The sequence below is a fragment of the Lissotriton helveticus genome, chromosome 6, assembly GCF_964261635.1.
Source record: "Lissotriton helveticus chromosome 6, aLisHel1.1, whole genome shotgun sequence".
NCBI lineage: Eukaryota > Metazoa > Chordata > Amphibia > Caudata > Salamandridae > Lissotriton > Lissotriton helveticus.
In genome coordinates this window covers 1,278,450,880-1,278,478,741 of record NC_136067.1, presented here as the reverse complement: position 1 = coordinate 1,278,478,741, position 27,862 = coordinate 1,278,450,880, and positions in this window count along the sequence as shown.

Sequence of the window (27,862 nt, the reverse complement as noted above, 5' to 3'; positions counted from 1 at the left end):
GCACAGGTTGCTGCGGTGGAACGGGGAGTGAGCGAGCACAATACAGTAAGAAAACACAATTTTTAAAACTTTGCAATTTAAAACACAGAAATGCTTGTAGCAGTCCTAGCTCGCTGCCAAGCGCTAGCACATGAAGTCAAAATCATTGATCAGATCTGGTAATAATTTCATGTAAATGAGGAAAAGCATGGGTGAGATGATTGAGACTATAGGGACTCCTGCATTATTGCTGTATGGCGTAGACGAAAATAGAGGAGTATATACAATTTTTGTTCTTTTGTGTAGGTTCAATGTGATCCAATTGAGAGCCGGGCTCTCTATTCCTGCTTCCTCAAGTCTTTGGAGTAGTGTGTCATGATACATGGTGTCAAAGGCCACTGAATGGTCCAAGGAAAGAGAGGCAGCAACCCAGTTCTGGTCTAACGTGTTTTTAAGGTCATCCCAGATAGAGATTATGGCCTATTTATTGAATCTTCCTGAATAGAATCCAGTTTAGAAGTTGGAAAGTATGGAATTGACATGAATGATTTGTGACATCTGGGCAAAAGTTGCTCTTTCTATAAGTTTAACAAAGGATGGTCTGTTTGCTTTGGGTTTCTAGTTGATGGGGTCTCGATTGTCTAGGTTAGGTTTTTTTTAACAACAGGCATATGTATGTCTTTTTGAAGTCTTCTGGGAAAACACCTGTTGTTAAGAAGTTGTTGATGAGTGTTCTGAATGGAACTTTTCTGCAGAAATTAAAAGACTGATTACTGTCTTGGACATTGATTAGTTTCGAGGCACATCACAGGTGTTTAAAACTTCAAATGTTTATTATATGTGAACCAGTATCAGCTACATGTACCAAAAAGATTCATATAAAACCATCAACTCAACCTCTTCATGTCCAGCCATCTGTTAAATAGTTACCTTCCAGGATACAACACACACTAAGAGGTGTGAAGATTAAAGGTTTATTTAAGTTATCCAGAACACCACCAAGATGTAGGAACAAGCAGAGCTGGCCCCTGGCTAACCAGAATTTTTGACATCACCCAGTCAGAGTTAATATATTACAATATTCTACTGCAGTGACAGCACACAATTCTATACACATGGAAGACAGATGAAAACGACCCCCCCCTCCCCAGCAATAATTCAAGGCAATGTATAGCAACACCCGTGAGCAACAAATATGCCCTTGCAGCAGAGGAAGAAAGAATACAAAGGCAAATGGAATAATATTTGTGTACCAATAATGATATGCACTCCTTGCCTGCAACCGAATGTTAACAAAAATCTAATTGTGGCAACAGATAATATCCGAATTATCCTAGAGAGAGGAGAGAACTGCGGCCCTCATTCTGATGGATCCCTCGGTGGCATTTGTCACAGTCTCACACCGTATAGTGATGAGGTGAAACTGCAAGTGGTCCAAAACACTGCGGCGAGGCTGGTTCTGAATGCCCAACCTAGAACCCCCTCTCGTCCTCTCCTTCACCAGCTCCATTGGCTGCCGATAAGGCAACGTATAGAAGTCACAAATAATGATCACGGGATGTGGCTCAAGGTGTAAGAGAGTGAAAAGTTTCTATTGTTGTAAGGAAGAACTATGCAGAGTGTCCACATTTCCTTACTTGGGGATCATTTTTGAGGATAAAGGAAGCTGGGGCCCACAAATAAAAAATAGAAACAGCGCCCTTGTAAGAACATCGTCGGCTATTATGGGCTTTAGCAGAAGATTGGGGGCAAGGCCAATCTCAGCCCTCAGGAACATTTATAAAGCCAAGTGCCTGTCTGTCGCCACCTATGGCTGTTCTCTATGGGGCTATGGCCCGACAGACTGTCTTCAAGTCACAGAGAACACATTTTTTAGATCAGTCCTGTCTGTGCCCCATTCTACGCCATCTTACTCTATCCATTCTGAGTTGGGGGCTGGTTTTATATCAGACATAATCAGAGTGGCCCCTTTAATTATGTGGCTTAAGACTTGGCTGAACGATGAACTGTCCCTTAATCGGTCTATCTTCAAAGATTGTCTCTCACTTGATAATGTACATAAAATTAAGTGGCTGTCTTATGTAAAAAATGGGTTCAACGTACTGGGGAGACCTGAGCTCTTTTCCTCACCGGAAATAATTACACATAAAGACATCGCCATAACCAAAAGGGATATTCCTGGGGTAGGCTCCCTGACTAGTCGCCATCTTTGAGTGGGGTAGTTGCTGAGTCCCAGCTCCAGCGAGCGCCTGAGTGCGCAGAATCCTGGGTGAGACGCCTACTTAAGGCGAGCTGCTCCTTGATTCGCCCAGACAAGGAACGTCATCGCTGCTAGCGCTTCGCGCTCTTTCTACAGATTCTCGCTTTTAACCTACCCGTTTTGTATCTATTTTATTTTTAGTTTTGTTGTTGCCCTGTTTTTAGAAGCCCCCTCACCTGCACCATAATTGGAGTCCACCGCTGCTTGAGCGGGTCCGGTTCCTGGGGTAGGCTCCCTGACTAGTCGCCATCTTTGAGTGGGGTAGTTGCTGAGTCCCAGCTCCAGCGAGCGCCTGAGTGCGCAGAATCCTGGGTGAGACGCCTACTTAAAGCTCCCTGCCTAGCGCAGCGGTACCGCACAGCGGGAACGCCCTCACTTAGCCTGAGTCGTGCCAGAGTAGTGCCCGTCTGCGCCCGTCCGCGCTAAGGTCGCGCGGGCCGCTGCGGGCCAGTAAGCCGCATGAGGTAAGATCTTCCTCTCGTTTTTACGATGCTTACTTACTCGGGAGAGAGTCTTCGGTCTATCGGGTATGCTATCCCGAGATGTCCGCTAGCGCCTATTCATCCTCTTCATGGCCCATACCAATGTGCCTGTAAGAGGTGGGCGCTTGAGCCTCCTCTGCCTATTTGCCAGAGGGACACTCCATCGGTCCCCCGAAGCAAGGGCTCGATGCGTACTCTCAGGGTGTGGAACTTGAATGCGAGATCCGTGGTAAAACACCATCAGGCCATTTACGACCTCATTAAGGATGAGTCTCCTGACATATTTGCCATCACAGAAACATGGCTTCAAGAGGCGGATGTGGCCATTATCAACTTAGCCTGCCCCCCTGAGTACTCTATGTACACTTTGAACCGGCCTACTAGAGGAGGTGGCATCGCTCTCATAGTTAGGTCCTGTTTTATCTGTAATTGGAATGGCCTTAATATCGCTGGCTGTGAAAGTGCCTCTTTTAAGATTCTAATCAGCCCCCAGTTCACGCTCTCTGGGATGGTGGTTTACCGCCCTCCGGGCAGCGATGTAGTGTTCAGAGATGCCTTCCCAGACGCTGTTAGTACTCTAGCTATGGGTTGTGCTAATTTTTCCATCTTGGGTGACCTGAACCTTCATTTCGATATCCACACGACCCCGGCGGTGAACAGTATCTTAGCTGATTTAGAGGCTCTTCAGCTTTTCCAACAGGTATCACAACCTACCCATGTAGGGGGACATACATTGGACCCTTTTTTTACCAATCTGGCCGAGGCCAGTATTGTATCCATCTCCCCACTAGGGTGGACGGATCACTTCCTCGTGTCCATTCGGTACTCTTTGCCTGAGCCCCCTTCTATTCCACCGGTCAGGCGGGTTGCCAAGCGACATTGGAACAAACTCAGGTTGGAAGACCTGCACCGGTTTCTACAGGAAGAGCCGTTAGGCCCTCTGGTTAACGTGGAAGTGGGCTGCGATCAGTTTTGTAAATGGATTTCTAGGGCACTGGACTCTCTGATTCCCATCGTCTCGAGTAAAGTGAGCTCCAGAGAGTCGAGTCCCTGGTATGATGGTGCATTACGTGCCCTGAAGGGGACATGTAGACGGGCGGAGAGAGCATGGCGGAAGGCGTATGATGCTGATTTGAAAGCCGCATATGTTGCTTCCGTCAAGATCTATCATCGAGCTATCTGTAAAGCACGTGCGGCGTTCTATGCACTGGAATTCCGCAATAGCTCGAACCCGTCTAAGACCATATTTAAAGCCGTTAAAGATCTTTTGGTGAAAAGAACTTCCTCCTCGGCAGTTGGTTCCATCTCCCACTGTGAGGCACTAGCTTCCTTCTTCCTGGAGCAGGTCCAAGCTATCTACCAAGCCTTTCGTAGTATGGGGCCCGTTTCGGGTGTCCATGATGGTATTCAAGGGCACATCACATTGCACGCCTTTCCCCCGCTATTGCCGGAGGGGTTTGACAAACTTGCTCTGCAAGTTAAGTCTGGCTCTCCGTCGGATCCAGTAAGATCAGCTCTATTTAGAGACCAGTCTTTTCTGGGACGATCCACGGTGTGCTCCCTAATCAACCTTTCGCTGACCTCGGGTGTGGTTCCTGTTAAATGGAAGCAGGCGGTGGTTTCTCCAATTTTGAAGAAGCCTTCGATGGATCCCTTGAAACCCGAGAGCTACCGCCCTATTTCATTACTCCCTTGGCCGGCGAAGGTTGTAGAAGCCCATGTCAACCAGGCCTGGTCAAACCATCTTGCACGGGCCGACGTCCTCGATCCCACGCAGAACGGCTTCCGTGCTGGGCACAGCATGGAGACGGCTCTTCTTGCGATGGTGGAGCATCTGCGTGCGGTGTTGGATGCTGGCCAGACGGCGGCGCTGGTACTATTAGACCTCAGCGCCGCCTTCGATACCGTCTCTCACAGCATTCTGTTGCACCGGCTGGAGGAGATTGGGGTTGGGGGACAGGCCCTGCAGTGGTTTCGCTCCTTTCTCGACAATCGTTCTTTCTGCGTGACCATCCCACCCTTCCAGTCCAAACTACACCCTCTGGCCATGGGGGTTCCGCAGGGATCCTCGCTGAGTCCCACGTTATTCAACCTATACGTGAGACCGCTGGCTGAGGTCGCAAGGCAGTGGGGCCTGACTATGGTCTCGTATGCCGACGACACTCAGCTGGCGGTCACTATCAGCGGGGATGCGAAGCTTGATGCCCCCAGGTTTCAGAATGGACTGAAGGCGGTGGCCAACTGGATGACGGCGCACTGTCTCCAGCTTAACGCAACTAAGACCGAGATTATGATTGTTGGAAAGAGAGCGGAGCTTTGGGGGGACAGGTGGTGGCCCCCGGAACTGGGTCCATCCCCTACTAGACTTTTCGAGATAGGTCTACGGGGGACGGTGTTGGACTGGTTTTCCTCCTTCCTAGCCGGCCGCCGGCAAACGATCTGGGCTCCGCCTGATTCCGCCGTGATGCCGCCTCTGGGAGTCGGGGTCCCTCAGGGCTCTATCTTGAGCCCGACCCTCTTCAACATCATTATGACCCCATTGGCGGCGCTGGTGGCGCCCAGATCGTATCCTACGCGGATGACACCCAGCTCCTCTTTTCTTGCAAAAGAGGAGGTGACTTTGATGGGGAGAGTATTCGGGATTGCCTTGGGGCTGTGTTTCATTGGTTCCATCTGAGCAGCCTCAAGTGCAATTCCGACAAGTCCGAGGTGCTTTTCTTTGGGTGTGACACAGAGCCAGACTGGCAGACCTGGTGGCCAATGGATATGTTCCCTCCTTCCTGTTCCTCTCAGGTTGCTAAAAATCTGGGGGTTAAGATGGATAACAGGCTAACCTTGAAATCCCAGATCCTGGGGGTGGCGGGCACTTGCTTTGGCATCCTTAGGATGCTGCGGAGGTTTCTTCCCCTGCTATCCGAGGAACATAGGACGTTGACAGTCCAGGCTCTGATTGGGTCCAGGTTGGATTATTCCAACATTCTATACCTGGGCCTTCCAGAGTACTTGCTACAACGGCTTCAAGTAGTGCAGAACGCCGCTGCCAGGGCAATTTTTGGTCTTAATAGGCGTTCCAGTGCCTCGGGCCTGTTGGCAACTTTGCACTGGCTTCCTATCCGCAAGCGGATCGCCTTTAAGGCATTGACCCTGGCCTACAAAGCTCTTCACAAGGGAGGAGCTAAGTACCTCCAAAAGAGACTGGTCTTTTATCAACCGACCAGGTCTCTGAGGTCGGAATCTCTGTACCTGGCTGTTGTCCCACGGGTTAAGAAAGCGCGCCTTGGTGGCCGCTCTTTTGGACTGCTGGCACCACAGCTGTGGAACTCTCTGCCGCTGGCTCTGCGGGGAGCCACTAGCCTGCTGGCTTTTAGGAAGGGCCTTAAGACTTGGCTGTTCACTCAGTAGTCTGTCTTTTGTAAATTTTCTGGCTGATTCTTCTTCTTTTTTATCTGGTGTTATGTTAGTATGTCGCAGTTTCTTCTCTTTCTCCTATAAAGCGCCGGGACACTCTTCTTGAGTAGCCGAGCGCTATAGAAAAGATTTAATAACATAACATAACATAACATAACTCCGGTTTCAGAATTAAGAAACCTGGGAGTCTGGTTGGACTGCAGCCTCAACTTTGTTGGCCATACTAAAAAAACTGCGGCCTGTTGTTTTGGCGTGCTCCGGGGTCTAAGACCTGTTCTCAAATTTTTCGATGCCCCGACGAGGCAGCTGGTGATCCAGGCGACGGTTATTTCCCGGCTTGATTACGCCAGCTCCCTCTTGGTGGGGGACAACCAGGCAGAAATCACCCGTCTGCAGCGGGTTCAAAACGCTGCAGCCAGAGCTATAGTGGGCTTGCCTAGGTTTTGCCCCGTCTCTAATGTCCTTCGCTCCCTGCACTGGTTGCCGGTGAGGATGAGAATCCATTTTAAGGTTCTATGTTTGGCTTTTAAAATTTTGAAAGGTACCTCCCCTCAGATCCTGTCCAATCTCCTGTCCTTCTATGTTCCGGCGCGCTCTCTCCGATCTTTGGGCCAGGCGCTTGCCGTGGTCCCTCGCTTTAAGCGCTGTCGTGCCGGTGGCCGCTCCTTTCGTGTGAAGGCTGCGGCTATCTGGAACTCTCTTCCAGTTGAGATCCGTATGCTGGAGGATCTTTTGCAGTTCCGAAAAGCCATCAACACGTTTCTATTTTAGGCCCCCCGTAGTTGTTCTTTTTCAGCTTTTGTGTTGGTAGTGTTATGTTTTATCTTGTCGGGCGCCAGGACGCTCCTTTGCTGGAGCAGCTGTGCGCCAAATAAATAATGTTAACATAACATAACATAACATAACATATGCATACGAGGTTGTCCTCAGTAAGAGAGGAAAAGGAGCTCATAAAACCAACTGTAAGAGCTAACCTTCTGGTTGCCAATCTCCCTGGTCCAGAATTTTACCTTACCTTGGTCAACCGCCCCTTTCATAGGTTCCTTTTAACTTGCTTCCGTTTAAACATGATACATTTGATATTAGGTCAATATCCAACATGGTGTAAGCCTGAACAATCATTACCTTGCTCCTGCGATAATTTTTCTTCGCAGGACACTATGCACTTCATGGTGTTTTGTGGTCATTTCATAGAGGAGAGGAGAAAGTTTCTTGTGCCTGTTCTTAAAAAGGCATGGTTTTTGCAAGTTAGGCCAGCACTCCTTTACCTGCAGCTACTAAATAACCCTAGTGTCATCTTCCATGTAGCCAGTTACTTGGTGGGTGCTGTGCGTTCAAAGAACAGGCTCATGGGAAACGCGAGATTGACTATATCCTTATGAAGTTTGCATCTTGTTACACAAAGGATACCGTGTATTGAAAGTAAGCACAACGGAGGAGAGATCATTTTATATTGTGATAAATGTTGATTTTATGAAATTAGTGATGTATTTTTCAAATTTTACTCCTTTTTTTCGCTTTTAACATTGTCTTTTTAAAAAAAACATTGAAGTATATTTTAAATCTTGAATGATGTGTGCTTTGTATTGTATTAATTATTGATACTGTATATTTATTGTACCGCGCCTTTTTTTTATATTGATTTATCGAAATAAAGTATTTTGACTGACTGACTGAGAATTCAAGACGTGTTGTATAATACACAAATGTCTGTTTGGCACAGGACCCAAATACCTAAAGGAAAAGTTTGTATCTTACATCCCTGGACGCACTTTACGCTCCAGAAGTCACCAGTCACTACAGGTCCCAAGGTTCAAAAGAACCAGACAAGGAGGTCGCTCTCTCTCCTATAAAGACCCTGTCGTCTGGAATTCTCTCCCCCCTACGCTGAAGCATACCACCAATTTGGAATCCTTCAGGAAAAATCTTAAAACCTATTTATTCTCCCAGTATTAAGAAACAATTTTGATATCAGTATAAAACCATGATTGAGCCTATCAGATAGGAGCACAAGCGCGGAGATATCCCTCCGGGGATCGATTCAGGCGCTATACACGAATATAAATAAATAAATAAATAAATAAAGCACGGGCCAGCATTCAGGGTCCTACACTCCAAAAGATGTGTGCCTACTTAATCGGAAGAACTCAAACTGTCAACCTGCTGCCTTAATCCTCTAAAGTTTGGGAACTCATCTCCAAATACCTCAAAGCTATCACCCTCTTCAACATCTACCTGACCCCAATGGCCGACGTCATCCACGTGCACAACGTCAACATCCTCTCCTATGTCCAAGAACTGAATCTTGTACTGTCCCTCCCGGGCTAATTCCCCAAGACAAGAAACAAATTCACTGCCTGCATGACCAAAGTGGCCACCTAGATGAAGTTCAGCTGTCTCAGGCTCATCACCAACAAGACAGAAGTGATGCTTTTCAGAAAGGATGCATCACTGTGAGACTCCACATGGTGGCCTTCAGAGCTCAGACTCTTCCCCAGCCTACACAAAAGAAACCTCAGGATGATTGTCAATAACAAGCGAGGCATGTCCACCCAGTGTCAACACTGTCATTTCATCCTGCTTCCACACTCTGAGGATGCAAAGAAAGATCTATAAGTGGCTACTGAACAACACCAGAAAGAATGTCACCAAGGCCATCATCACCACCTGGCTGGACTATGGAAATTCTCTCTACACAGGGATCACCAACCATATCAGAAAGAGACTGCAAACCACCCAGAATGCAGCAGCCTGACGTGTCCTCAACCTCCAACACCAGTCTCTCATCACACCACATCAATGTCTGGGAGTGTAGGGGGAAAGTAATAGGTAAGGCTGCCCCCGCTCAATTATCTGTCAATCAACAAGAGCCTTACCTAATACATAAAACATCAATATACTAGACCAGTAATCAGAGTCTGATATACCATTATCAGTAACTGTACCCTGAATGTGTGAATTAGCACTATTCAACAGGTCAAGATGTATTCATTTAGAAACAAAAATATGTACACAGGTACCCACTCAATTGAAACAGAAAAAAGTGTGAGCGCAGAGAGAGTGCCTCATGGTTGCAACACCCGAAGGGGTTCCCGGCTAGTAATTGCTGGTATTCCCACTTCTCATCATCGGTCACTCTCTCTTTGTGAAGACAAAAGAGGTACACACAAACATACAAATGTGCACAAATGAGAATAGTGACAAAAACACAAACAGTGAACAAATACACACACTTGTTGTGAAAAAAGTGTAAAAATACACCTACGACCCCATAAGAAAAGGTAAAAACCTGGTGAGGTTTTGCTGGCTATCAATGTTTTATTCCGGTGCTGCAAAGCCTCTCAATTAAAAAATGGTTAATTGTATACCATCATTATTTATTTAGAACCGACATGTTTCGTTGTTCCAATTTCAGCAACTTCATCAGGGCAAAGATGGGGTTCTCTATTCTCAGCCTTCACACCATATTAATAACTGGACCTGTGTAGATATAAAAACCAGAGCGCAGTAGTGAATTTGCTGCAACCCTCCGAACGGAGGTGTTTAAAGACACACCATAGGGACACATTAAGATAATCAAGAACTGTAGGTTACCTTATGATTGCCACGTCTTCACGTACCGGCAATCATGAATCGGACCCCGTGTCAACTGATCACGTGTCCGCCTCGGGCTCCGAGTATCGCGAGCCCCCTAAATGAAATCAATGCATAAATGAATTATTACTCATGAAAAAGCTGAAAGTGCACACACAGCCCTAAACAGCATACTGGCTTGTTCTGTATCAATGTGTGTACGTCATTGTAACGTCCACGCCAAGAAGTGTGATGCTATGGTATTAAGTTATGCGGTGCCTGATATGCTGCCAGATGACCGTGTAGACCCCTGCGTGGGTGAGCAGATACCCATCTCTATATCTTGGCTGTGGATATTTAAATATCGTACCGTCAGCCTTCACACAAATTACGGGGACATGCAAACTTAGCCACTGCGACGCAAACCCAGCCAAATAGACACGTTCTCACACACAAACATTGCCTTACTAATGCCGAGTCCCTCCGGCGCTTCCGGTGATCCTTACTGAAATCCGTTCAGAGGGTCCGGAAGTAGCCCGGGGGACCGACTCCGCCCACCGCGCTGTGTATCGCTGCCATGATGCAATGGGAACAGCGCGCGAGGTCGCGGACCAGGTGTATAGAAGGTCCCCTGGTCTCAGCGGGTAAAAACAAAGGGCGGCTCATCTTCTGCTTGGTACAAAACGCAAAATAGAGGCCGCGGCCATGTTGGGACAGGCTGACATGTAAATACTCAACAACCAGAAATGAATGAATGGACAACCAACCAGAATTACACTAAGCAGGCAGCACAGAGTTTAGAGAAATATAACCCTGTACAGCCGACCAGGAGAGAATCATAATGGATGCCTGGACAATCCAGCGGAGTGGCGAAGGGCATGCAGCATAAAATTAAAATTGAATTTAAAATTAAAAAGAGACACACCCCTATGCAGCCGTCAGAGAAAAGATCATAATAATGCGGCTGGCATAAAGGGGTAAAGGATGAAAAAGTATAACGTGATAAGACACCAGCCCTGCTCAACTACTCATTTTAGATATGTATAGAGAGAGGTGTGTCCACAGAGTTCATATGAGTGTTCCCGCCCCTGAAAAAGTAGATGGTAAAACTAGGGCGGGAAGCTAATGATGATGTTCCCCAGTGCCTAGATCTGACCTGAAGTACCCCTAATGTACTGAAAGGATGTAATTATGGCTCGGGGGAGATCACAGGTGCGGAAAGGAAATATCAGGTTTCACCTCCTACTTACTTTGTTCCATTCGATATTTTCGTTCAACCCCTCTCTATCTGCCTTCTCTGAAAAGATCCATTTAGCCTCTTTTCTTACCAAGATGGTATCCAAATTATGTGTGTCCCCTACCACTTTCTCTAAGACTGTCCATTTGAGATCTCTCTGATCATGTCCCTGTTCCGTGAAATGTTGCACCAACCGAGTGGTGAGTTTCTTGGCTCTGATCGTGCTCAAGTGTTCTTGTATGCGGATCTTAACTTTACGTGTGGTTGACCCGATGTAATACAACCCACAGCTGCATGTAAGTCTGTAGATTACATGTGACGTATTACAGTTTCTGAACCGATTAAGAAACCAGGTTCTGCCATCACGCAGCGTGACACTTTTTGTGGCTGACGTGAGACCACACACAGAACAACTGCCACATGGATAGTGTCCCAAAGGGATGGTGCTGGCCTGAATTGAGCTGGCGCATCGAGTGTGGACCAGTTTGTCACGTAAGTTTGACGCTCTTTTGAAAGCAAATCACGGAGACGGCATCTTATCATTGGCAGCGTCCAAAATGGACCAATGGTTTCTGATGATCTGTCTTATTCTGGTCGACAGAGGGTCAAACGTGGTGACCACTGGGAGGCAGATTTGTTTTTCTTTCGCACTTCTCTCTAAAAGATTTTCCCGTGGTGTGTTCAATGCCCTCTTATGGGCATGTTTAATCACCTTCACTGGATAATCTCTTTGTTTAAGTTTGGTAACAAGTCCTTCTGATTGTTCCATAAAAACCTCAGTGGTGGAGCAATTGTCCCAGAGGGCCCTAGGGTGAAAGGAGTGATAATGGAGAAGGGAATTCCTGTCAGTTTCCTTATGGTGCACACTGGTCGCCAGTTTCTGATCCACTGCAACGATGTCCACATCAAGATAGACTGCCGATGCGTTGCTGATAGTCCAAGTGAAACGTAGGCTGGTGTCGGCTTGGTTCAGCCATTGTAAAAACATGTTCAAGTGGTCCTCTGTACCTGTCCAGATACAGAGGACGTCATCAATGTATCGCCTCCATAATGAAATGTTCCCCTGATATGGATTGGATGGGTGGAGGACCACATTTGACTCAAACTGACCCACATATATGCAGGCCATGCTGGGAGCAAATGTGGCCCCCATTGACGTCCCCGAAGTCTGCAGGTACAGCTGGCCCCTGTACTTAAAGAAATTTCTGGTGAGTGCCAGCTCGATACACTGTAACACAAAAGTCTGGGGTGTGTCATAGAACCATTCCATGGACCCCAGGGCCCTCGCTGCTGCCACCAGCGTGGCATCCTGGGGAATGCTGGTGTACAATGACTCTATGTCAATAGTCACCAGCAGTTGATTCTCAGGATCGAAGTCAATCTCTTTTAAAATGTTAAGGATATCGTTGGTGTCCTGTACATATGATTTCTGTGTGACCACGGCCTCCCTGAGAAAGACGTCCACAAACTGAGAGAGGGGTTTGAGGATTGACTGGATCCCTGAAACAATAGGGCGGCCGGGGGGCGGGCGTTGGGGCTTGTGAATCTTGGGCAGGATGTAGAATGCCGGTACCCGTGGTTTGGTATTCACAATAAAATCTGCTTCCTTTGATGTGATCCACTTTTTAGCAACAGCCTCCGCCTCTGTGGTGTCTTATCACGTTATACTTTTTCATCCTTTACCCCTTTATGCCAGCCGCATTATTATGATCTTTTCTCTGACGGCTGCATAGGGGTGTGTCTCTTTTTAATTTTAATTTCAATTTTAATTTTATGCTGCATGCCCTTCGCCACTCCGCTGGATTGTCCAGGCATCCATAACTTAATACCATAGCGGCACACTTCTTGGCGTGGACGTTACAATGATGTACACACATTGATACAGAACAAGCCAGTATGCTGTTTAGGGCTGTGTGTGCACTTTCAGCTTTTTCATGAGCAACAATTCATTTATGCATTGATTTCATTTAGGGGGCTCGCGATACTCGGAGCCCGAGGCGGACACGTGATCAGTTGACACGGGGTCCGATACATGATTGCCAGTACATGAAGACGTGGCAATCATAAGGTAACCTACAGTTCTTGATTATCTTAATGTGTCCCTATGGTGTGTCTTTAAACACCTCAGTTCGGAGGGTTGCAGCACATTCACTACTGCGCTCTGGTTTTTATATCTACACAGGTCCAGTTATTAATATGGTGTGAAGGCTGAGAATAGAGAACATATATATAGATACCACCAAACACCTCGGGTCTAAACAAAGAAAATGGAAGAATGGAAAAAGGACAAGAATGAAAGTGCGTCAAAGGTTTAAGGCAACAGCTTCCTCTAATAGAGAAGAAAACCTCTTGTGCCAAAATCCATCATTCACAAATTGTGATCTCTCATCATTTGGGTCTGGCCTCCTCTCGCCAGGGACCTCTGTCTGGAAAAATGACTGGGGTACCCTTAGCCGGTAGAAGAGCTAGAGGATAGCTGATAACACCATGCAACCCAAAGGCACTACTACTAATTATGTGAAGAGGATTGTTTACTCTAAAGAAAAGGCAGCGCTGAGTGATACAAAAAAGGGTGTGTTTAACACCTTAGGAGCTAGTAAACAAACCTCCCCAGTGCTGCGCTGTCCATTATCCAGTGCTGAACTGGACGTCCAGCGGTCGCACGCAGCACTGGGGAGGTAGTGCCCGTGACGACCGTTGGCCGACGGCAGCACCTAAAGGGTTAAAAATGACTAAGGGAACTCTGTAACCAGGGGTCCGATACATGATTGCCGGTACCTGAAGACGTGGCAATCATAAGGTAACCTACAGTTCTTGATTATCTTAATGTGTCCCTATGGTGTGTCTTTAAACACCTCCGTTCGGAGGGTTGCAGCACATTCACTACTGCGCTCTGGTTTTTATATCTACACAGGTCCAGTTATTATTATGGTGTGAAGGCTGAGAATAGAGAACCCCATCTTTGCCCTGATGAAGTTGCTGAAATTGGAGCAACGAAACATGTTGGTTCTAAATAAATAATAATGGTATACAATTAACCATTTTTTAATTGGGAGGCTTTGCAGCACCGGAATAAAACAGTGATAGCCAGCAAAACCTCACCAGGTTTTTACCTTTTCTTATGGGGTCGTAGGTGTATTTTTACACTTTTTTCACAACAAGTGGGTGTATTTGTTCACTGTTTGTGTTTTTGTCACTATTCTCATTTGTGCATATTTGTATGTTTGTGTGTACCTCTTTTGTCTTCACACAGAGAGAGTGACCGATGATGAGAAGTGGGTATACCAGCAATTACTAGCCGGGAACCCCCTCGGGTGTTGCAACCGTGAGGCACTCTCTCTGCGCTCACACTTTTTTCTGTTTGCATTGAGTGGGTACCTGTGTACATATTTTTGTTTCTAAATTAATACATCTTGACCTGTTGAATAGTGCTAATTCACACATTCAGGGTACAGTTACTGATAATGGTATATCAGACTCTCATCACACCACACCTGAGGAAGCTCCACTGGCTCCTGGTGCACAGACGCACACAATTCAAACTACACATATAGAGCACTGCACAACAAAGACCCAGTCTACCTGTACAACAACATTCACTTCCATCAACTTTCTAGGCAACTCAGCTCAGCTGAACTCTTATTAACACTCAAACATCGTATTCACAAAAGCAGAACCAGAGGACAAGCCTTCTCGTACATTGCTCCTAAAGCATGGAATGACCTCCCACTACACATTAGAGCATCTTCCCCTTTTTTGGAGTTCTGAATAAGTTGAAGAACTGGCTTTTCAAGTAAGTCCTCTATTACACCACTCCCGGCTAGCCTCTTCCACCTTCAGAGCACCAGATACCCTCACGGGTGATAGAGCACTGTACAAATACAGATAACATAACAAATATATTAGCAGTAGCTCGCATCCATTGAACCCCGGACCCAAATAAAGAGACTGAAATTAATTTCTCACAAGACAAATTGAATGCCATTGTGTGTAATGATGGTCTTTGGTGTACATTCACAGGCAACCTTATCCTTTAGAAAATGCAACACAATTCTGGTTGTAACAGAACTCACACAACTCGCAGTGATCCATTTGGACATATAGCTCACTAGAGTGAGCAAATACTTTATATTGTTTATGTTGTTTATAAAACCTATTTCAATAAATCGGTAACATTTAACAAAATAAATGTCATTAAAATTGAAAAGGTATTCAGAGTAGAAAGCTATTCATATTTTGTTAGTGTTATGAAATTAAAGTGTGTTTGTTTTCAATTTCTCTCTTATGAATTGGTCCACCAGAGTTTAAAATTTCATATTGCGGTGTGGCTGAGCAGGCCAAGATGGCGGACGGATCTTAGGTGCATTCCGGAACCTCCTCCTGTAGCCTGTAAAATCCTGCCGGCTGGTGGGTTGTTTCTCACCCCTCACAGCGGCCACCGCCAACTAATGGAGACCTCCTAGCTCCTGGAGCCTGAGATTTTGCTGGTGCTCTCCAATCGTGGGGTGCAACCTATGTATGCCTGATGGGAAAGTGGCGGCCTAGTAAGCCCAGAGGCAGCAGAGTCTGCCCCCCCACTGGCACAATAACGAATCGGGCAGCCCGGAGGTGCGTGGACGTGCTCGCTGGTGAGTCCTGGGTTAGCAGAGAGCAGGCTCCCCCCTTGTCTGAACAGTGCTGGGCAAACCTGATGCCGCACTGCAAGGAAGTGCGGCCGGAGTACACTAGCTGTAGGTTGACCGGCTTCTCGTGCTCTTCCGTCCCCTTGGGGTGCAGGGGCAAGCGGGTCCAGTGGCCGAGGCCGTAGACATTAGAGGTGAGGCCCACCTTTGATTGCATCCTGTGCTGCGGGGCCCGTTGACTCTGGCCTGGTGGGGCACCTGTGTCTCTCGCCATCACTGTCCCTGTGGACTTCCTCTGGTCCTGGAGGCTAAGACTACTCTGGTGCATTGTGGTATTAGCTGCCGCTTCCACCCTGGCACTTTCTGGCCCAGCCCCATTACCTTGACATTGGCCTCGTGGGCCAGGGCCATGAGGCTTTGGAGGGGCAAGTGGGGTGCTGAGGGGTGAGCCATGTGAAGACATCTTGTGGTTCAATGGCCCCCTTCACCTCTCAAGGCCCCCCACTGCTGAACTCCTTGTGACTCTCTGCTGGGGCCCCCTCTTCCGGGAGACCTTTAAGCCTTCCACCACCATGGGCAATGATAAGGATCACTGCCCCCAAGCTCAGGCAAAGGTGGAAAAATTCACAATGCAGGCCACTCCAGGCCCTGAGCCTCCCATGCATCTGACTTCACCACCATCCTACAGGCCATACAGTCTTCCAAAGAAGCAGTTTAAGCCAACATTGGTGAGGGTGGTAGCGATGTGGCGCTGCGACACCAGGACTTATGCATTGTGCCTGGAAGTTCTCTGAAGCGAAAGGTAGAGTCTCCACCCTGGAGGATGAAGTGGCCCCACTCAAGCGCTCTGTCACTAAGTGAACCACCACAGCCGCACCCTGGATTCACATGCAGAGGATGCCAAAAACAGATTGTGGCAGAATAGTCTGTGGTTTATTGGCTTTCCTGAATGGGTCTTAGGCCCATACCCTGAAAAATTTCTTGAAGCCATGCTTGCATCCTCGGTACCAGAAGGGAAACTGTCGCCCTGGTTACTTGTTGAGAGGGCGCACTGCCCCTTGGCCCAGTGCCCTCTACCTGGGGCTCCCCTTTCCCTTTGTAGCATGAATCCTTAATCACAGAAACAGAAATGCAATCCTCTGAGAAGTTCATCTAGCGGGCAACTTGACCCACGCCTGCAGCCACATCATTATTTTTCCTGGGCCCCTTCGATACTCCCGGGCTGTCCAACAGTGGAGGAACTCCTACGAGGAGGTTAAGCAGAAGCTACAGGCCATAAACATCCAATATATGCTCATATTCCATGCAAGGCTCAAGGTGATGCACAACTCTAGGACCTACTTCTTTGACATCCCAGAGGAGCCCTGGGAGTGGGCAACTCTATGTCCAGATCTTCATGGGAAGTTGCCCTCATCAGCTGCATGCAGTCCACAATGACCACAGCCCTGGGCATGTCATAAGACAAGGTCCCTCAGGGAGCGACAGGCTACACACAGTCCTACTGGATCCCCGTAAGTCAGCAATGATTGTTTCGGCAGTAGAGACTGGCTCTGGGTGTTAGGCACCCCGGATCCTGATCATCGACTTGCATCTCCCCGACGGCCCAAACATTGAGAATGCGGCCACCTACAGGCATACACCACACCGGACACTGGATGTCGAGGGGTGTCTCACTCGACATCCAGCGGTTAGTCTAGACGCAGGCGATCAGATTCAGGGCATCACCTGACTTCACAGTCTAAAGCCTCTTCCCCACCTCCTCCCACTCTACGGTTGAGTAGTCGATACGTGGGTCCACCCTGCACCTCCCTACCTACCCTAGGGATGGGTTGACTCTGACCCAGATGCGAGAATATTATATTTATCTTAATGCTATTTTTGGGTCTTCACCTTCCCCTGGTGTGTCTTCGGGCCCCAAGGAGGTGCGCAGTGTCTTGATTTTGTCTACGCCGTGGGGTTCACCCTCTGCTTCAGTTGGCCTTCTGATCCCATTGTTAAATCAGTTTCAGCACTGGTGCCTAGGCCTTCGGGGTTCCCACCTTTGACACCTGTGACCAATCAGCCGATATCTACAACGACGCCGTTGGCACAGATAGACGCCGGACATGGCTTGGATTGGTGAGTGACACTCTCTCCCCCTTTATTGCGGTGCTAGCCTGGCCCAGAGGTTCAGCCACTAGGACCTTCTCTATGTTTAATCCTGGAGTACAATGTTGTTCTTTATGATCTCCTGGAACGCATCAAGCGGACTACTGTCCTCCAATACGCTAGGCGCTTTAGTCCTGCCGTTTTGATTCTTTAAGAAACTCATCTACTGGGCTCTTGGATATGACAGAGTCTATCAAACAGGTTTCACCAAAGGGTTCGGGGGGGGGGGTGGACGCTAGTAGTTACTACTACTGTCTCCGATTTCCAGAGCCACCATGTGGGAGTGGAGGGTCTCTTGGAGGGGAGGCCATTTAACCTTGTCAGTATCTACATACCACCTCAGGCCTTCATGGTGCTGAGGGGAGTGCTCCATGCCTTCCCTCCAGTGATCACTATCATTGGTGGAGATTTTAGTGCCTCACTTGGTCCGGCCCTGCTCTACTTTGGCCCGCCTACTACTCACAGACCCTCTCGTGCCCAGCAGTTCTCTTCATGGATGGACGTTCTGAGGCTGTGCGACGCCTGGCACGCATGGCATCACAGAAACCAAGACTAACCCCACTCCTCAGCTGCACATAAAACCTTTTCTCTTATTGACTTGCAATTCCTCCCAGCCACTGATTTCCTTTCCATAGCAGGTGACGCTATCCTCCCTTGGGGTATTTCTGATCACTCTCCTGATTCTATTCAGTTTGGGCACTTGGATTCTCTGCAGTACCCGGTGTGGCACCTTAACACGTGGTGCCTGATGGATGCCTAATACTTCCTGAGGTCTACTTTGACTGGAAGAAAGGCACAGTTGCATCCTCTGGGATCCTGCAGGCAGGGGGTAAAGCTTCTGTAAGGGTGTGTCATGTTCTGCCTGGCAGGGTGTTCACCGACCCGAATCCCGCGCTCCTCACGCATCAGAATGACGGCGAACTACAACTCCCATCATGCTGAGGGGCCGTCACGCATGGTACGCACAGAGCGTGCGCAACACGTCATCAAAAGGAGCCCCGGGGAACAGGTTGCTGCAGATAATTCCTTTTGCATTCTGGAGAACGATATCGAGTGCGTGAAGTAGCGGTAAGAAAGCAGATCCTATCCGCATCTGTTCTTTTGTACCAGCGCTTCATATTGACTTCCGAGTTCACGCTGGGACGTGGAGCTCTGATTTTGCTTTGGCTTTCCTCTCGGCTGAGGGGGAAGCAACCTACCCACGCTTGTGCTGCGTAACCAGCATCTCGTCTGACTTTTCTGTGTACAACACGCTGGGGCGTGAACTTTTGTTTCTAAATTGGTTTTCCTCTCGGCTGAGGGGTAAGCAAAACCCTACCTCCTTTGTTTGCCGTACGAGGGGCTTACCTCGTAAAAGCCACGTAGTGAACGTGGCAACCGGATGATTAATTGGGTTTCTCTCAATTGTGGGAGAAAATGACTTCCAAGTACGAATAACTTTGGCGCATATTCAGAGAACCGAGGCTCACATACCCCCGGTGAAGTAATCTGACAAACAAGTATTTGGGTGCTTCTCAATTTAGGGTGTGATATTCGAACACCCAAATTCAGCAGAGAACCCTTTCAGTTTATGTTGCTCTTTGCATTGTTTTCCCATTACATCACTTGTTTATCGTTTTGCTTGCTGTAGGAGACACCAAGAGGGGTACTATCACAGAGGGATTATCTCCCCCATTGAGGATTGTATCCTATGTGTTTTAGGTAGGTGTGGCAAGAATGCAGGTATATAGCATAGCCCTCAGTAGTTAGGGTTTTCCTGAAAACGTGTTAGTTCTTTGTCATCCTTACAGCTGGGTGGAGTGCCTGTTAAATCCTCCTTGAGTGTCTACCACAGAACCTGTTACGTGTATTTTTCTTTACAGGTACGAGCGGGAGTTATAGTGTACGCTCCTTTGAGGTAAAGAGAACTAGAGAAGTGGGTGGGTTAGAATTACACAAACGAGAGGGTTTTCCTAAACAAGTTGTTCTTTGTCATTTCAGGTCTCCCTCCCTGCTGTCCCCTTCCTTTCCCTCCCCGGTTGGACACCCTTAGCAGTCTGTGTTCTCTAATTCAGACTCTGAGGCGGTTCGTAAGGGGAGGTTATAGGCCTAGCAACACAGCCCCAAAGAGGCCAGAAAGCAGAGCCTGACAGGGTGCAGGCTCAAAGCGTTCTCCCGGCCCAGAACCAGGAGCGGCTGGCCCATATCAATAAGCTTGAAGCTCATATCATGGGCATGAAGCGGCGACTTCTGCAGGAGCCATCTGAGACTATGAAACACCAGCTGCAGGTGGCCCAGACCTCTCTGCACCAAGTCTCACTGGAGGAAGCACGGCAATTCAGCAGGGCTTCGGTGCAATGGGTTTATGAGTGGGGGGACAGAAGTGTCAGGTTGCTGTACTGGCTGACCACCCGCGATCTGACCTCCAGAATATTTCCTGAAATAGTGAATTAGGCTGGGCTGCACCAGTGCGCTGCACCGGAGATTGTAGCAATGTTTGCTGCATACTCCTGACAGCTCTATGCCCAGCACCCCCCCCCCCCCCCCACCCACTTGTTGAGCATGAGCGCCCGATCCTTAGGGACATTCCTCTGCCACAACTCTTTCCTGCACTCTCCTGAGAAGTAGACGAGTTCTTCACGCTAGATGAAATCACGTCCGCAGTTGCTTCTAGGGGAAATGAGGCAAAACAGGAGGAAATGGAGAAGAGCAAAATTGAGGCAGATAAAAAGAAAAAGCAGAAGGGAGCAGAGAGAGAGAGAGAGGGACACAGGAGAGGGCTAGCAGCTGGGGATCGCAGCGGCGTGGGCAGCGAGGGAGAACGAGCATTTACAATGCAACTAGGGTGACCAACTGGCATTGGTGCAAATTCAGGACGGTGAGTGTAAAAATTCAGGACAAAGGGTCAAAATTCAGGACAAAAATTCAGGACAGGAGGTCAAAATTCAGGACAAAACTTCAGGACAATTGGATACGTTTTACAGACACATCAGGGGTCGCGCAATAGTATATAAGTAAGCCCAGCCATATCTAGACATATTCAGCCATTTGCAAATCTATCCATCATGTATCCTCCTATCTATGATTTCACTCATCCATCCCTTCATCCATCCTTTCACTCATCCAACCATTATCCATCCATCCACCCTTTCACCCATCCATCTGTACCCTCATCCATCCACTCTTCTACCCATCCATCCATTCACTCATCCATCCAGCCATTTACTCTTTCACCCAGCCAGCCATCCTTTCACTTACTCATCCATCCACCCAATCACTCATTCTTCCACCCATCCACCCTTTCAGTCATCCATCATCCTCCCTTTCTCTCTCCATCGACTCTTTCACTTAGCAATCCTTCCTTTCATCCATCCACCCACCCACCCATTCATCCATCTGCTCATCCGCTCATGAATCCATCCATTGACCCTATCACCCATTCATCCTTTCTCTTATCCATTTATCCTTTAACTCCTTCACTCATCTTTTCATCATGTTGTCCATCTAACTTCCCTTTCACTCACTCATCCATCCTTACATCCACCCTTTCACTCATCCGTCCATCCATTCGCCCTTGCACTTATCAATTCATCAATCCATCCATCATTTCACTCATCCATCCACCCACTCATCATCCACCTTTTCACGCATCCATCCTTTCACTCATCCATCCACCCTTTTACCCATCCAGCTACCCTTCCACCCATACATCCAGCTATTTCCCTTTTCTGTCTTCCATCCTTCCACTCACTCATCAATCCATCCATCCTCTCCCATTATCCATCTATTCAATCTTTCATTCATCCATTCACCCTTTCACTAATTCATCCAGCCATCCCTTCACTTACTCACTCGCCCACCCATCAAGAACTTCACCCTCGCTGCAGAAGCCATCCCAGGACTCGGACAGAAGCCACCCAGGGCAGAGACAGGATCCATCACAGGGGGGGGACAGGAGTCATCACTGGCGGGGGGAGGGGGGGGCAGGAGCCACCACATGGGGGGAACAGCATCCACCAGGGTGAGCACAGGGGGGGCATGCAGTATTCTAGTATCATTTTGGTCTCTTCCAGGGTGGGGGAGGGCTCCTCACCCCCTCCTGGACAAGACAATGAGAAGACAGGCTGTGTTTCCAAAATGTTAATTTTGCCCCCCCCCATGCTGATGTAAAGTACTGAAAAGAGATACTCCAAGAGAACTGATTTAACTAATTGTCCTCCATGCTTTGTAAATCAGTGTGGGTGTGATTGTGCCATTTCTTTATTTCATTACAATATAGACTGCATGTTTGAAGAATCGAGGTTTGTTTACAATTTAGTGACTAATTAAGCTCTGTGAAAAGAACCACGTGCTGCCTCGGCCGGTTCTAGGATGTTTGGGGCCCTGGGCAGAAAGGGAATGTCTCACACCAATTGCAGATACAAGATGCATTCAGGGCTGTTTGCATCTGAATAGATGCCCCTGCTCCTGAAGCTGCAGCCCCTCCCTCTCAGTCACCTTCAAGCACCTCTTAACAGCTCATCAAGAGCTGAAGGTGTGAGGGTTGCCATCCCGCTGTGCCTCTCCAGTTCTGCTGGGTATCGGAGCTTTCATACAGCATCGGAGTCTGTTACACCCAACTTCAGCAGCATTAGAGTCAAGAAGGGAGGTGGGGGCCAGCTGTGTGACCAGTTAAAATTACGGACAAATGGCGTTGTTAAAGAATCCTTCACGGACAAAGGACAGACGGCCGAAATTACGGACTGTCCGTGAAATTTACGGACGGTTGGTCACCCTAAATGCACCGGTCTCGCCTTTGCAAAAGTTAGAGCTATTGGCATTGTAAATGTCAACATTTTTATTTATGTGTTGGTTTTGAAAACAGATAAATAAATGGAATTGTCATTTACAACGCCAATAGCTTAATCTCTTGCATATGCAAGACCTATTGCATTTGCAATGCAATAGTTCACGTATTTACGCGAGTTTGAGCCATTGACATTGCAAATAACAATGCGTTTAGTAGTAGATAGTAGTGATTGATTAGTAGAGTGTGAGTAGAGTAGAGAGTAGTAGAGTGAGTAGTAGAGGAGGAGTAAAGAGGAGCTAGACTGGATCTGGAATTTTTTTACAGCAGTACCTCTGCATGTTGGTAGAGGGCAGCAAGCGACTTGGTAGCGATGTTATCCCCCTTTTGTGACATCGACGGAGTTCATATAAACCCTCCCCTGATACGCTGATTCCCGTTTCTTCTTTTCAATGCATGTCCAATAGAAGTTCCTCAGGCTGTTTTTCGGACTACTTTGACGATTTTGTTGACGGAACAATGTGCCTTCTACATCTATGTCTTCAGGTTTCAAACCTTGTAAGTCCTGTGGACAGCAAATGTCAGCCACAGTCCCTCACTCTATTTGTATGGGGTGCCTGCGGGAGCCCATGACTCCAAGGAGTGTGACTCCTGTTGTCAACTTCGACCGAAGGCGCTGCGTTAACATTGAATGAAGCTTCTAGCTGCGTGGCTGTTGGAACCTTCCAAGACTTCCCGTTGATCTAGGTCTCCTTCTTGCTACATGGTCGGTTCGTGGGACCATTCCGAGAACTGTTCCCGTGAACGTCACTCTCCCTCGACATCCAGAGGTTAGTCTAGACGCAGGCTATCACGGCATCACCTGACTTCACAGTCTAAAGCCCCTTCCCCACCTCCTCCCAATCTACGGTTGAGTAGTCGATACGCGGGTCCATCCTGCACCTCCCTACCTTCCCTAGGGCTGGGTTGACTCTGCCCCAGATGCGAGAATTTTATATTTCTCTTCATACTATTTTTGGGTCTTCACCTTCCCCTGGTGTGTCTATGGGCCCCAAGGAGGTGTGCAGTGTCTTGATTTTGTCCACGCCGCGGGGTTCACCCTCGGCTTCAGTTCGACCTTCTGATCCCATTGTTAAATCAGTTTCAGCACTGGTGCACAGCCCTTCGGAGTTCCCACCTTTGACACCTGTGACCAATCAGCTGATACCAACAACGACGCCGTTGGCACAGATAGACGCATCACCAATATCCTTTCCAGATGCCTCTTCGGTGCCGCTCTGCATTGTGTACGATGCCCGTGGTGCCACCTAGCTTGGACGCCCTACCTCTGCTCTCTTTGGAGCCCCCTCCTGTTTTCCTTTTGGGGAACATGGTTTTGGAGGTGATGGGGAACAGTTGGGGTTTCTGCACCCCATGTCTGACACTGCCCAGCCTCCCCTGCAGGATAGTGAGCTCTGCGTTAGCTGACATGCTGAGGCATATTTCTGTATGTTTGGATTTGACACTTCCTTCTGTGGAAATGGCCACTGACCTCCTGATTGGCATCCTCTATCAGGGCCAAACCGGGGTGGAGCAAGTGCTCCCTTATAGTGAAGCTCTTTATGACATGTTGTTGGGGGTGTGGGCTAAAACTAATACAGGAGCCCCTGTGATCGGTTTATTTTGCAGAGACACTGTCCTGCCCCTGGTGATCCGGCCTATCTCCTCTGGCACCCTACTCCTCAAAGTTTTGTGGTACAGGCCGCTTCAACCTCCCACAATCACAACTCTCTTTCAAATGTCCCTCTAGACAGAGTTTCCAGGATACTAATCACTTGTGGCAGGCATATTTTCTCCTCCACCAGTTCTGCACTATGATCCATCAATACTACTTGTGTTTTCGGACGCTATTCCCATGTATTGTGGGAGTCATTGACACATTTACTGCTTTCGGTTCTGGATGACACCCGGGACAAACTTACTCAATGAATCCGAGATGGGTAACAAGCAGCTAAATTGATCATTTGTTGTGATATGGATACCACTGATTCAGTTTGTGCGGACATGGCCTCTTCTGTGGTGTTACGTCGCCGCGCCTGGCTACGCACCTCTGGTTTTTTGGAGGTTGTTCAAGGCACCTTGATTGATACTCCTATTGATGGTGCACATGATGACTCTGCTTTGCAGTGATTTTGATATAGTTGGGTTGAAGCAGTCTTGTAACTTTACTGTCTGCTTCACTAGTTCTCACGTACTAGGTTTGAATGGGGAAGTCCCTTTTTGATTCACATATGAGCCATTCCAGGGCTGAGCCCATTGGCTTTACTTTTCAAATCCTCTTTCCGTCTATGGTTGACACCTGGTGAGGTGTTCCTGCATTCTGCAGGTACTTTTATTCTTCTTATACTGTTGATGAAAGGTTATGATTTCCCTTATCTCGGACGTATATTCTTTTGTGTACCTATGTGCGCCTGTTCTTACAGGCTTCTTTCTGGAGCTAGTTTTCTACCCAGGTTCTTATTTTGTTGAGGTAATTTTGCTTGCATGGTGCGGATGTACTGTTGCCTTGTTCCCTGTTCTACAGAGATCATCTTTGTATGCCTTATAGGCAATTTGGGATCTATTTCTGGCTCTTAGTATCCCTTATAGGGACTTCAGTATATCTCCCTGTGAAAACATAGGGCTTGTGCGTTCCGCCTTGCACCAGTACCCAATTTAACCCCCCACAACCATCATAGGGGTTATCTCTCATCACCATAGGGCATTTCTTCCCTTTAACTGGCATCCTTATTTCTTTAGCGGAAGAAGTGGAACTAGTGGCATGATCTTTGGGCTGGGTAGATTTTCCGCTCTGGCCTAAGGCAGTGTTCCCACTTAGGTCCTTTATTAGTGCATTGGCACTCTTATTCTTCTGCTCTTGCTATATATTAGCATGAATGCTTCATACCACTGACCTTCCAGGTTCCTTATTAGGATTATTGATGCTCTGGGTAGCAGAAGCCCCTCTAAAGCAATGGTTCACCACTTCCGCAAGGTTACCTTGGTCCTGTGCCACCAACCTGGCTGCCATTTCTCTGCTTCATCCCTGGAGAGGATGTTATTTCTTGTCACTTTCAGGAATGCTCTGTACCTTTGTTCCCATAGGCATTATTTATTTCCCAGTTCAGACCGCAGCCACAGCTTTTACTTACCATATTGGTTGTTATTCAGATGTCGCCATCTCATTCTATTTTTTTGGTGTTGTGGATGATTTTCATCTTCAGTTTTCCTTCTGAAACATGTGTCCCTTCCACATTATGATTTCATCTCTCTGAGAATTGATTTCCAAGAGGGCTTGGTTCTCCCTTAGCATCCTTTTACTGAAGAATCTTCTTCCTCTTCAAGGGATGTGATAAGGAACCTTAAAGGTTTGTTATACCACGTCCACCCTGTTTTTGTGAATTCCTTCTGCTGGAAGGAATTTTGTCTGTATCTCTACCTCTCTTTCTTTGGAAGATGTGGGCCTTTTCTCCTTTTTAGTTTTGGTATACTGAAGGTTTTTATATGTATAGATCCTCTTGTAGAAGCCTACTCAAGAAATACCAGTCTGTCAGCACATATGCCAAAAGAGAAAATGTATTATAAGACAAGATACAAAACAATAGTACGTGCAGCACAGGAACAGACAGTAAAGCCGCTGAGTGTGCAACAAGAAGAAGACTTCCAAAGCCTATTATTGGTACAGACCACAAAGAAAAAAGTAATTATAAATGTTCAGTATAAGTACAGGATTAAGACATTTTCTTCAGAAATTAGGCAAAGGGCAGCTCCTGCCCATCAGTCACTTGGCAAGTTGCACAAGTACAGAAAACTAGGCCACTCAGAAGAGGCCAACACTGTATGATACCTGTATGGTGTGAGGTGGTGGGGCTGTTGCTACCCACGTGTTCTTTGCTTGTGACATTTTGGGACTTTCCAAGCTAATGCAATCTCATAGTAACAGTGACTTCTAAAGAAATGATGTTCAGTTCCAATGAAGGACACGTAGACTGTGCCACTTCTAAATATGGTGTGGCATAGCGCCTGTTGCTAAGCTAGCATCATGTACTGTCTGAATGTGGTTCTTGAGCAAGCCTTGCGTTACAAGAGCAGCTTACTTTCAGCAACTGCCGAAACATTTATTTAATTATTTTCTATGCACATTGTACAGGATTCTTAAGATGATATTTGGTATCAAAAAGTAGGCAGCCCATTTAGGTTAATATATAATTTTAAACAACAGGTTCCACATCTCACTCACAACCTCCCTTCACCCTCATTTCTGAACCGTCATTCTCCTTTTATCCACGAATGTGGCTTTTTTGTCATATAACTCATCTTTTGGCTTTCATTGCACACAACTGGATGTAACTGCTGATAAGCATGCAGGAAAACTGGATCCATTGTGCCCAGTGAGGGCTATTGTCCTGACCACAGTGCAACCCATATTTCTGAACACTGGGAACCTGGGTGAACTTTTACCATTGCTGTGCAGCGCTATGCTTTGTCCTCTTGTGCACTATATTACTTTCTAGTGTATTTTGGGTAATCTGTGTCCTATGAAACATAGTCATTCACTAGATACCTTTTTGGTGTGAACTTTTCTGAACGTTCCCTCGTGCTATTCCTACATGTTTTAGTTTGTAACACTCTCTCCTTGACGCAAGACAGGTAATGGAACTTCCATGTAGGTGCATTTACTCTGTAGTTGTCAAAGATAAAATGTGATGTCCCCTATCACTCTGCAAGTTAATATCTACTTAGGCACTGTTAGAGCAGGTGTGCACAAATACATGAGGATTCAATACATGTAACTTTTCATCATTTTCTTTCTACTCAGTCAATGTAGTCTTTTCCCCTCAACGCATGTTGTACATATTTTATTTTTCTCCGTGGCATTACCAAATCGGTGGTAAAAGTTAAACGTCTCAATGTTATTCAATGTCCCTAGCAGAAGGTCTTTAGATGAATCCGCAGGCACCTTGAGCATTATGGAAGCACAAGTAGTTGATACTCATAGCCATATCTTGGCAGGCATTGCAGAGGTGTCGGTCATTGGTGCCTTGAAGAATTGCAATAGAAACCACGTGTGGTCTATTCCTCATCAAACCCTCTCTGTCTGTGACCTATGGCTAGGTGTGAAGACAATTGTTGTGTAATTGTGCGGGCACAATAGCCAGCATTTTAAAACTCATTTGCACCAGTGGAACTCCTAATCAGGCATGGGACAGTGGAAATGTTATCAGGGAGCTTATGCATGCAAATGCGCAAGGAGACGGAGGAAAGAATCTAAAAATTAATGCCTAGATGTATCAAGCCTTTTGCGACTCGCTAAGGCCGAAATTCGCAGAATTTCGGCCTTAACGAATCCCAAACGGTCTTTTTGCATGT